The 12,121-nt window shown below is 35.7% G+C and overlaps 1 protein-coding gene across 3 annotated transcripts in view; it reads left to right on the forward strand.

Annotated features, from left to right (window-relative positions):
• Positions 1–12,121, forward strand: part of KHDRBS2 (KH RNA binding domain containing, signal transduction associated 2) — a 342,038-nt gene that overhangs the window by 311,772 nt on the left and 18,145 nt on the right. For 2 of the 3 annotated variants that reach the window (XR_014881559.1, XR_014881560.1), the window contains one exon: positions 4,897–5,112. The gene's annotated coding sequence lies outside the window, so the exon portion shown is untranslated. Of the gene's footprint in view, positions 1–4,896; positions 5,113–11,004; positions 11,110–12,121 lie in introns of all 3 variants that reach the window. The other variant, XR_014881561.1, reaches the window with a different exon arrangement.

The raw sequence follows: 12,121 nt of genomic DNA on the forward strand, positions 1-12,121 counted from the left end.
TGTTAATGCCATTCTAGGTTTCTTTTCTTTCCTTTTGCAGAGAAATAGAACAAAATTCAACATAATTTGCATCTTTTGGGTTTTTGTTGTTTTGGGTTTTTTTTTTTGCATTTGTTGCAACTTTGCCAACCAAAGACGTTGTATGATTTTCTGTATTCACTCATTATTCCATATTCATTGCTTAGCTAGTAATTATTTCTTCTTGAACTTATAACAGACCTGTTATATATATTCTTCTCAGAATAGAGCTGAAAAGATAATTAAGGACAATCTCATTCAAATGAAATGTCACTATTTTCTGTTAATATGACTTCAGTTTAATGTCATCACAGCATTTAAACCAGTTGGCTTTTTTTTTTTTCCTTTGTTCTATATGGTATTTTGAATGTTATGCAAGTTCTTAATATATATATATTAGATTTCATGATGCAGAAATACAAACAACTGAGAAGAATGCTCTATTAGGATAGACTCCAGTTAAGCAAAATAGCTTTATGACAGAGAATTTGATCCTGCTGATATTATTGAGGTTTCATTCACTAAAAATCCATGCTGATACCAAGAAGTGCAATATGAACTTCTTAATATGATCTGCAGTAAATTTTTTTATCATTTAATTATTTTCAAACAGAAAAGATATCTTTTAAAGACTGAATCATGTTATTCCAACCACTGCCTTATTTAGCAGGTGGTGTGAAATAGCCTTGTCTCAGGAAGAGCAATTCAAGATATTGCATCTTTTCACAGTGCTGAGAAGCCTTTGCGGCAAAGTAGACCTTTGCCCATTTTGTTTTTCTGCTTGTAATTCTAGCTACCACTGTGAAATGGTGTTTGCAGTTCTCTGTCAGAGACATTTGTCCCAAATGCCCTTTCACTCCCATGCAGGTAGATGCAGCTTTAGAGGAGCCCTCTCTATATAGTCCAGGCTAAAAATGCTGCACAGGAAGAATGAAGTGTTACAATACCATCAGCAAGATGAACTTTTTTTGCACTAGCACTACTTTTATCATGCTCAAGAAAAATACTTAAAGATATTTACATGAGATTGTCATTGATTCCAGATCTCAAATTTGAAACTAAGCTTGTCTATTTATGGCAGCTACCACTATATTTTCATAGGGTAAGAACTGACAAATAACTTTCTGAAGGAGGCACAAGGCTTTTCATTACACGGTCTTTAATTGTTGTGTTGCCAAGCTTCTTTGCAGACATAAGCCAAAACAGACTCTGCACTGGATTATAGAGCCCTGTGGACCATGTTCTTAAGGGACTCTGGCGCTCATGCGAAAGAAAGGAATGTGGCTATCTATGATTGTAACACCAACAATACTGTATAGCTCTTATAGAGATTGAATAGCACCTACAGAACTGAAAGAAACCGCTGGGAAGAATTCAAAATACTTGCTGAAGAAAGCAAGCATTTCAACCTCTGCCTTGATAATGGGGAGTTAGATAAAAAGTGAACCTGAATGATTTGGTTTAAGTCACTCAGCAGGTCAGAGATAATAAAATGTAATTGGCAAAACAGCAAATGAGGGTAGAAGATGCACCAGGAAATGAAACACGGGATGTATTCTGAACTGACATAGAGATCTGAACTCTCTAATCTGTGGTGGAGAAATACCACCATCATCACTGGAATCCCACTCAGTTTTTCTAGGCAATGGAATGAAACAACTAATCTAGTGTGTGCATGCTGTACGCATATAAACATGCCAGACTCAAATTGAACAAACTTGTTACTATCCTCTCTTGTCCATTATAGCTGTGCTTTGCTATAATCTGCATTACCTCTTGCCATGGTAAGTTACTGATGTTGATGAACAAGAGATATGTATCATAAAACCGACAAGGAATTGAGTCTCCAGATAATATCCAATGCCTTCACTATATAGCATTGAACACAACAGGAATGGACCGTTAAAATTATTAAACTTTATAGTGCAGGCAATTCTACAAATAGTAGCAGTTCTATTTTAGACCGCTTTATGGATAATTTTGAACTAATTAGATATTTTTGTCTATTTTGAAAGTTTTCTTAACTAGCTTGATCAAGGTAGCAGACCTTACTTTGTAATGCAGAGTCAACAACAACAACAAAAACCGCAAAACTGTAGGAATATAATTAATGATTTACAAAATATATTTATATATTTAAATGTGCCATCATTTTCATACCAGGTTCTTCATAAAGACTCATTTAGATGACTTTCTCATTCACAGCTCTCCCTGATTATACAGAGATTCCAAAATTTACAACTTTAATCTGTCATGCATCCATTTGACTCAGGATGAAGGACTGGAATAAAGTAAAGCACATAAAGAAGGGAACAGCATGTTGAATAATGAGGATAGAAGAAATAGTAAATACCTGTTCTTTCAGTGAGCTTTCTTACACACAAAATCAAGCAGGGAAAAAAAAAGAAGACCTAATCCATGATAAAAACTACACCAAACGTATACAAAATGTACACCAAATGTATATGAAAAAAAAAAAGGGAAGATTTTGCTGTCCCTTAGTTCATATTTACAAGATTTCAGTGTGCTTGGCTTACTTTATTTATTTTGCTGACCTGATAATTTTACCTACTTAATACCTGCTATTGTAGAAAAGTTAATTGAAGGTTTTACACAATTTCCAAGTTGTGTGTTCCTGCAATTAGTAAGATGAATTTAATTTTGGTAGGGAATAGAGTGTCCCAAAAATTGCTTTTGTAGCCTTTATGAAAATCTGTTCATTTGGGGGAAAATCATGAGACTTCCAAAAAGTTACCTTTTGTCAACTCGGCTTTGTCAATTTCCTACAAGATGTACTAAAATAACTCTGTTACCCAAACCCACTGATTGGAATTCATTTTCTTCTTATGAGAGGTAACTTTAGTGTGGTAACTAGGGAGCTATGAGGCAGAATCATCAACTAGCTTCAAGTACCTAGTTTTGGCCATTATAGGCACCTAGGTGGTGTGGTGTGATCTTTGCTTGCAGAAAAGAAATCAGAGTACCTAACAATCTTTACATTACCTTATTTTCTGCATTGGGTGGTTGAAGAGACTAATGTATCTGAAAAATACAACCTTATTCCACCTAAATATTCAAATTATCTCTTGATCCACTGATTTTATTGGGAACCGGTTTTAGCTGGTTTCTCATAGATCTGAGTATGTTAATATTATTAAGAAATTAAACACAAACCAAGACTTTCTTATAGACCTCAATTCTCCCCTAATTAGTTTACTCAAGATTAATATGATTAGCGCTCTGCAATAGCTGCATAAAGACAGTGTTGGTGTTAACGTGGAGAAAAAATACTGAAGGTAGCATTTCACAAATTTGTTGTGTTGTAAAAAGAAGCTATATGAGAAACGTGAGATGGAATGATACCATACTATTTCCATACAATAACATCACATACATTGAAAACTAATGCCAGCATTTATTTTATTCTTTGTCCTCATTTTTGCTCTATTTTTTTCCTATTGCACATTTATTAATTTAGTCACCCTAAGGAGATGATCACACACTCTTCCATTCTATTTATGATTCTTTCAGGACACTGGAAATATGTCAGAACTGTATAGCAAGTTAATGTCTGTTATTGCTTTATCACAGAATCACACAGAATGGCTTGGGTTGAAAGGAACCTCAGTGATCACCTAGTTCCAACTCCCTTGCCACACCCCCTATATCAGGTTGACCGGGGCTCTATCCAGTGTGGCCTTAAACATCTCCAGGGATGGGGCATCCACAACCTCTGGGCAGCCTGTTCTAACACCTCACCACCCTCTCTATGAAAAAGTTTCCCCAACATCTAATCTAAATCTTCCCAGCTTTGGTTTATAACCATTTCCCTTTGTCCTATCACTCTCTACCTATTTAAAAAATTTATTTCGCTCCTGTTTATAAGCTCCCTCTAAATACTGGAAGGCCACAATGATGCCTCCCCAGAGCCTTTTCTTTTCCAGGCTGAACAAACCCAGTTCCCTCAACCTATCTTCATGGAAGAAGTTCTCCAGCCTTCTGATAATACTAGTGGCCCTCCTCTTGACCAACAGCAGACCAACATGCAGACCAGCAGTTCTGCATCTTTCTTGTGCTGGGAGCTCCCGACCTGAACACAGTACTCCAAATGGGACCTCACAAGGGCAGAGGACCAGGGGACAGTCACCTCCCTCTCCCTGTTGGTCACCACTCTTTTGATGCAGATCAAGATATTGTTGGCCTTCCAGGCCGCAAGTACATACTGCCATCTCATGTTATGTTTTTCATCTATCAGAACCCCCCCCCAAGTCCTTTCCCATATCTGGGAATCCCATACACATCTGGGATTTCCTCAACCCAAGTGCAGCACCTTGCATTTGGCCTTGTTGAACATCACTTGGCTCACATGGGCCTACTTTTCAGGTTTGTTCAGTTCTCTTTGGTTGGCATCCTTTCCTTCTGTCCTATCAATTGTGCCACTCAACTCAGTGTCATCAGGGTGACTGATGATGCGTTCAATCCCATCGTCTATGTAACTGATGAAGGTGTTAAAGAGTACTGGTCCCAAGATGAACCCAAGAGGGATACCACTTGTTACTGGCCTCTATCTGGGCATAGAGCCATTGACCACATCCCTCTCACTGCGACCCTCCAACCAATTTCTTATCCACCAAATAGTCCACCCTTCAAACCTATATGTCTCTAATTTAGAGATGAAGATGTGGTGTGGGACCGTATAAAAAATCCATCTCATAGCTTGCAGAATTTGTGAGGCCATGTCTTTCTAGAGCTGTCCATCATCCAGACTAACCTCTTATTACAAAGATGTTGTATGAATCTACATAAGTAGTTTAATATTAATATGATAAATTCTTTGTTCTTCACTGCGTATGTGACTAACTTAGTGTTTATTTTCAGAATTTTGGAGCTCTTAGGGAAGTACTGTACCTTTTGAATGGTACTCAAGGGACTGAATGTGATCAGCATCATTTGAAATAAATCAGTGGGATCTGAAACACTGAGCCTTGGACTGGGAGTCTCCCAAAGCCCAGCACTGTGAATTATGAACCCCCTTTAGCACCCTCTCCAGCATTTGTTGGCACTTAGACTCGCAGCAATCTTCCAGCCTATCAGGTGAGCTGTGGTATTTCTCTATTTGTCTTTAGACTATATTAGAAGTGAGATAGTTTAACTTGAAACTGAGGTAATTCCGTTTGAAATAAAAGAGGATTATTTTAAACTTGTTCATCTAAGGTGTGCTATTGGAAGAGAGCTCATGTACAGAAGCATATGATGCATATGATATCTGTCATATGTGCTGTCTTTCTGTGGTAAAGAAAGTCAATGTTTAATCATCTTTCTCACAGAAATAAGATAAAAATAATCAAAAATAATCAAAATATATTTATATGATATGGTGAATACAGAAGAAGCTTTTAAAAATGCCAAGTATTCTGAGAAATCCTCTCTTGGTGTAGCTTCACTCACTCAAATGGTAACGTTAAAAATATTTTGCTGATTATGGGATGTTAGGGTTTTTTTGTTTGTTCTGTTCTCCATTTGTTTATCTTGAAAAATTTTGGTAACTTCATGAACTGTTTTGAACATGCATTTTCAGTGCTTATAAGTTAACTTTCAGTACTTCAGTTACTGTATCATTTTTACTACAAATGATGAACAGTGAAAACCTGTAGGAAAGCAAATAATCTTACACCATAATACTAAAGTTGAAGACAGATAAAAACATTTGTTTCAGCCTCATATCCTGAAAGTTAGGTCTTCTGTGGAAAAATAGAGGAAGGGGTCTCATGTCCTCATGTACATATCCAAAGAACCTAATATAACTTTTCTTAAAAAATGCATCTAACATTTCCATCTTTAATACTTATTATTAACACAGTTAATTTTATTTTAATTGGTGAGTTTATAAAACATCAAGGTTCATCTGCCTCCATTTCTTTCTTCATATTTTCTGACATTCTCAATTTCATCTACTCCGCTTTCCATTATGCCATGTTGTTTTCCATTTTATAGCCTTTTTAAACCACTTAAGCACATTTTTCAGACAAGGTGTGAACACATTTCCACATTCCTCCTTGTAACAACCTCAGTGAGGTATTTTCTTGCAGGGACACCATAGGCCTGTGCAGTGAGCAGTGTGCCTGGTTCTGTTTGTTATGCAGAGTAAAGTAGATATTGAGGAGCTGAGTAAATAAAAGGCCTGGAAGGTTTTCACAATTTCTAAGGACTTCTTGACCCTAAAATGTCTGCAGATGAACATGACTTATTTCAAATATTTTTTATTCAATCAAAACTCATTTTGTAATTATGAGCATCATTCCCAATGTTACATTCATTTTTCAGACACATGGTATGAGTCAGGTGTAAATGAAGAATTATGTCTTTTTTTTTGTTGTTCTTCTATTCTCTTATTTTTTGCTCCAATTTTCACACTTAGTTCAAAATTTGGTCTAGCCTTTGTAACTTTACTCATACCTTGTAACTTACTTATAATTTTCACATTGCCAGGTGTGTTTTCATTCCTGTCTTTTGCGTTGTTTCTATTTTGTTCAATATTAATGTGACCAGAAGCAAGGAATAGTGACTCTTGACTTTTGTAAAGTGGATTCATAAATGTAGATATTTCTTTCTGTATTTTCATTGGGATTTCACCTTTTGATGGTTGGATTATGATTATGTGTATAGTAATTATTGATACCAAAAAAAATCCATGAAAATTTATACTTTGTTACAGGAATTGATGCAAAAACTCAATCATACAAACCTTTTTTTACCAATCCAGAGATGGATTTTTGTACAATATTCAGTCATCATGAGGAATTGTTGATAAACACTACTATACATAATAAAATGTAATAGGAAAAAAAAAGAAAGAAAAATTAGCATTGTTTCCTTGGGACATAATTTTTTTTATTTTCCTTGTCATTTTAAATGCATTTTCCTTAAAACAGTATGTATTATATTAAAAAAATATAGTAAACTGCAACAACACAAAAGTCTTAGAGTGGATTTTTCAAACCAGCTGCTTCTGAGTTGTGCATTGTATCTAAATTTCTCCTTGAGATTTCCTTTATATTCAGTGCGGGAAAGCCAGTCAGGTATAAAAGATGATTTAGCCCATCTTTAAAGATGTGTCAAAAACAAATGTAATAAAATGCACACCACTGTTTAGAAAAGGAGACCAGATGGCTATCTTAGATTAAGTGACTGGTTTTTGGATAACTGAACTGGGGATAAATTGATCTCAATTTTTATAGTTAAACTTATAAGGAGAAGAATTTTTAAATTTCAGATATGGGAGATAATTACATTATAAGCTGCAGATTATATATATCATATTAACTGTATTTCTTTAATGTGTACACAACGTCTGACATACATGCTTGTCCTTGATCCTGAGTTAGAGTTTGGGGTAAGCCTGTTCTATGCCCAGTGCCCACTGGAGCAAGAAGTGTAGAAGATTACAGCTTCATGCACAATAGCTTTACTGTGATAGAAGGTATTGTTAAAGACCTTCACTTCAGGCTTCCCACTCTCAGCATTCAATTAATGAAAATTGGCCTATGGAATTTCCTAGAACTTTTATTTTAACTTCTATGAACTTTGCCACTTTTTTCCTTTGGTAATTTTGTTCTGGAGCTGTTTATTAAATAAATGTTTTTTTTTTAATGAGAAGTGAATCCTATTGATGGCCCTCAACAAATTTTTATAGATTAAAAACTCCCATCTCCCTTTCAGCATTGAAGACCTATCTTTGTTTTCAGAAGTGCTCAGTAACCTACAGCTTTCGCTAGCCTCAACTTCAGGATGTCAAAAAACAGGTATCATCACCGTGACACAAAGATCACAATATCCTCATGCAAAATACCTCTTGAGCCCCTTGCATCTTTGTATAGATATTGTGGAAATTAGTATTACAGACTGTGAGACAGACAGCTGATTTTAATAATAGTCAGAGAAATACTGAAGATACATGTATTACATTAATATTTCACTAATAGCTTGAAGTGTAGTTAAAGGGAGCCTAGTTTATTTTTCTAACAGCATCCTTAATAACTGGATATGTTGCTCTTCTCATGCAGTATAGTTATGATGTATGGAAAAAGGTAAGCAAATAAGAGGATGAATTGGATAACTGCATGCATTTTTCTGAAAGTAGACAGAATGAAATGTGGAGAATATTCAGCTTGAAGCTAATAGATTTAAGACACGGTGGACCATATTAATAATAAATATATCAAATTGCTGTTTAACAGCAGATCTTACCAGTGAGTTCTGAAGCTACCTTTGTAATCACTCCATAGCATGTAAAATCAGGTGGGTGATCTCTCCTTGTAACACTGATACAGCGTTAATAAATGCTTAGTTAGGATTTAATTTAGCCTGTAGGCTGTGCCTTGAATTCTCCTTCCTCTCAAAGTTGAATATAACTTTTAATATTCCTTGAGCTGTCTACCTGACTCCACTCGACATTAGAATGAGGTTAAATACATTCTCCTTTACTGTGTCGAGGATGACCAAACAAGAAGTTTTGTTCTTCTAACATGAAACAGGTTTTTATCACTGAGGTCCACACTGCACATCACCAGAAGTAACATAATTATGTAAAAGGACATATTACTAAAAGGTTATCAGGAGATAAGTGTGTTGAGCTTCCCAGGACATTTGAATTGTATTTGTGAAGTTATATGACATTGAAAGAGCAATTCAGTGTTTTATGCATGTGCCTGTGGTGGCTGTGCTCTTCCACAGCACTAGCTGTTGAGAATAAAGTCTGTAGGTTTAATTCAGGAGTTTTCCATCAACTGCTTTCACATGGCTTTCCTTCTGGCTTTGAGATCAGTTTACACACTGAGGATGCAGCATTTTGTCCTTCAGTAGGCGGAAATGCTTTCATCTTATTCTTCCCTCTAGACCAGAGAGGAAGTGCAGTCTGAGTGCATATGGAGCAATTGCACAAGTCTAGCAGAAACACAGGCAGCCTTATTCAAATATATTGTTATTGGATTAAGAAAAAAGTAAAGTAATAACACGAGAAATAAAAGTAACTCTGTCACCATCCTGAAATATTCCTAACCATTCAGTAACACCATAAGAGAGGCCTGTATTCACTACAAATAATAAAACCGTAGCATTAAACTAATCAAATTCAAATCTGTTCAACAGCATAATTTCAGTGAAGAGGTACTTATGAAACACAAAATGAACTTCAAAATGAAAGGCTCATTGCTTCATAATCAAAAGCAGTCAGCTTTAAACATCAGCCAGTTAGGTGCTAAGTTTGTCGTTTCTTACCTGCAGTCTTGGAGAGAATTTGCCTAAAAGGCTTGACAGACTTTAAACTTCACAGAGCATTTTTGCCCATTGATGACCCTCATTTTGATATACTGGAAGTACTGGAAGGATGGGAGGAGAGGCTGGGTAACAGTAGTTCTATTAAAATATTTTTGCATCAATGAAATAGGGTTTATGGTGTGAAAAAATATATAGGCCCTGAAAAGAAACTTCCACCACCCATCAGATCTGATTCTTTCTTGTCTAACTGTGTCTGGCTACTTTGGGAGACTGAATATCGGTGATTAATTGTCGAGGATTCAGGGATGTACAGGCATGCAATACATCATTAAAAGCCAGAGATCAGGTAGGCTGAATTAAAATGGGAAGCTCTGAATGAATATATTATTTCTATATACAATTAACAGCAGAAGTCAGAAATCACTGGCTTTTGTACATTAGAACAATGGCAGCTCTCCAGTGAAAACATTTATAGTGGTTTTACATTGCTCTCTACAGGCAACGTGCAAAAGGGAGAGACACAAATTAATATGCAGTAAGGCAGTAACAGAGAAACCTGTCTTTGAACTCTTCTTTCCTTTTAATCAGCATGAGTTCTGCTAAATAGAAAGAATTATGAGTAGGTGGAGAGCATCTAGGTTACTGAGGGTAAATCACTCTCGGGGGAATAACTTTGCAGTTTGAGCAACGGAGTCTGACCTTTACATGACTTGAGATGAACAGATCTTCTCTGCTTTAACCCAGCATGAGCAGCAATTGCAAGGCAGCTAACCTGAAGTCACACAACTGTCTTTTCCTACATGAAAGTCTCTTTTGGCAGTTATACCATTGTCGTGGATGAATTCTCTAATGCTGACTAATGTCTTCTAGTTCACATCCTCAAATGTGGGATTCTGTTGGTATTTTAGTAATGTCTGATATCAGTGGAAGTCCCATTAAGTTTCCAAGGTTCTTAAATTGCTACTTGGAGTTTATTTGTCTTGTAACTCAGGTTATAAAAGTAACACCATAAACATTAATTGAACAACCATTAAGCAGCATGGCTGTTTGTTTTGGGTTGATAGAGGACATAAAGCTTCATACCCTGTGGTGGAAAACAATTAGATCCGATGATGAACATGCTATTAAATAAACCATTACCAGACTTCTATCATTTTAACTTTAGAAAATAGCAACCAGCTGTGGCTGAATCATATGCAAGTGAGAGAAAGTTGTATTTTAATTGTCATGTCATAGCCTGTTATAAATATTGTAGTTTTTAATGTTTTGTGCTAATGACAGTGACTAATAGTAGTCATTATCTCCATTCATTCTCATAAAAAATTTCTTCAAGAGAGGCTGATCATAACCAGAATGCCATTTAAAATTAAACTATGTTTCCCTAAAATAGAGAACATAAAGAATGTTTAAATACCAAAAGGCTGGCTAGCTAATTTATTTTGTTTTGAGCATGTTTGACAACTACGGCTGTTGTAAACTGTGTCAGGAGTTGAAATGATATTTCTTTCAAAAATATTTTTGGCACAGTAATTTGTATGCACGTCATGTCTTCATGTGCTCTCTGTAGCATGGGATAAAAGGTGAACTTCACAGTGGGATACCTGTGGCCAGAAAAAAGAATGGTGCTGCCCCTGTAAAACCTTAATATTAATAACATTGAATGTCTTCATCCATTTCTTATTTCAATAATGCATTCTGCTTACTTGACAGGTACAGAGTACTTCATTATGTGCACGAACATAAATGCTTAAATGGATGAAGCAGCTATTTACGTATGATAGGAGCTAAGTGGGACATTAAATTAATGCCAAACAAGTGAGTGCTCATTTTAGTTTTGTTATAAATGGCTGCAGCATAGCAGTAATATGTTGACTCTCATGTGCTGACAAATTCTATATTTCTTACAAAATTCCCTTAGAACTCAATGTGGAAAGACAAATTCACACTCTGCATGATGAAATTAGCAGCAGATGCATTAATAATTGAATAAGAATCTCTGGAGAGACACCATAGTTCAGCAGGGAAATTGGTGACTGGCTCTTTTTAACTAGGGATTTCTGTGATATATATGCATTTAAATAAGCCCTGAGGTGAGAGACTCTGCATGTAGCTTTTGGTATTGTTTCTGCTTTTAGAAGGCCTTACATAGTTACATGCTACTTGAGTTGGCAATGGGCATATGGCTTTGTTAGTCCCTCCTTCCTCTGTGACTCTTGTCAAACTTTCAGTCAAATTCAACACAGATCCTTTTGAATTTATTTCCAAAATATGAGTGCAAGGCTTCATTATATGCAAGACGCTTGCCATGGAACCACACATCTTGAGTTCCTATAGAGCTGGAAGACAGAAAACTTTATCATCTAAATGCCTATCTGTATTCGTAGAGTTTCATCAGCTAAAGGAAAGCCAGTTTTAATCTTAGGTTTTGAACATGTTAATATTGGTTTGCAATGTTTCCAGTAAGCCATGATATGATTTAATAAAGTGGTTGTCTTTTAAAAAGTCCGTTTTTACAAATATGAGGTTTAATTTCTTCCTTTTAGATATGAAACTTTTTTATTGAATATCAGTGTATATGTTATTTATTCAATACAAATTTGGTATCAGTCTTTTCCTAATCAAGATAATGAATTTAAAATCTTTTTAGTGCAAGAAACATTTTAGAAAATTATTTTTGTTACTTGAAATAGGAGATAAGTCTAGGAGATTCATATTTGTTCAATGATATACTGCCATGACTATTAGACACCTTGAAATGTAGTGCAAGTGATGAAAGAACAGCGCATTTTTTGCTTTGCAGTGTCAGAACGCTGATCAGATGTTGAAG

The sequence above is a fragment of the Meleagris gallopavo genome, chromosome 2, assembly GCF_905368555.1.
Source record: "Meleagris gallopavo chromosome 2, MGAL_WU_HG_1.1, whole genome shotgun sequence".
Taxonomy (NCBI): domain Eukaryota; kingdom Metazoa; phylum Chordata; class Aves; order Galliformes; family Phasianidae; genus Meleagris; species Meleagris gallopavo.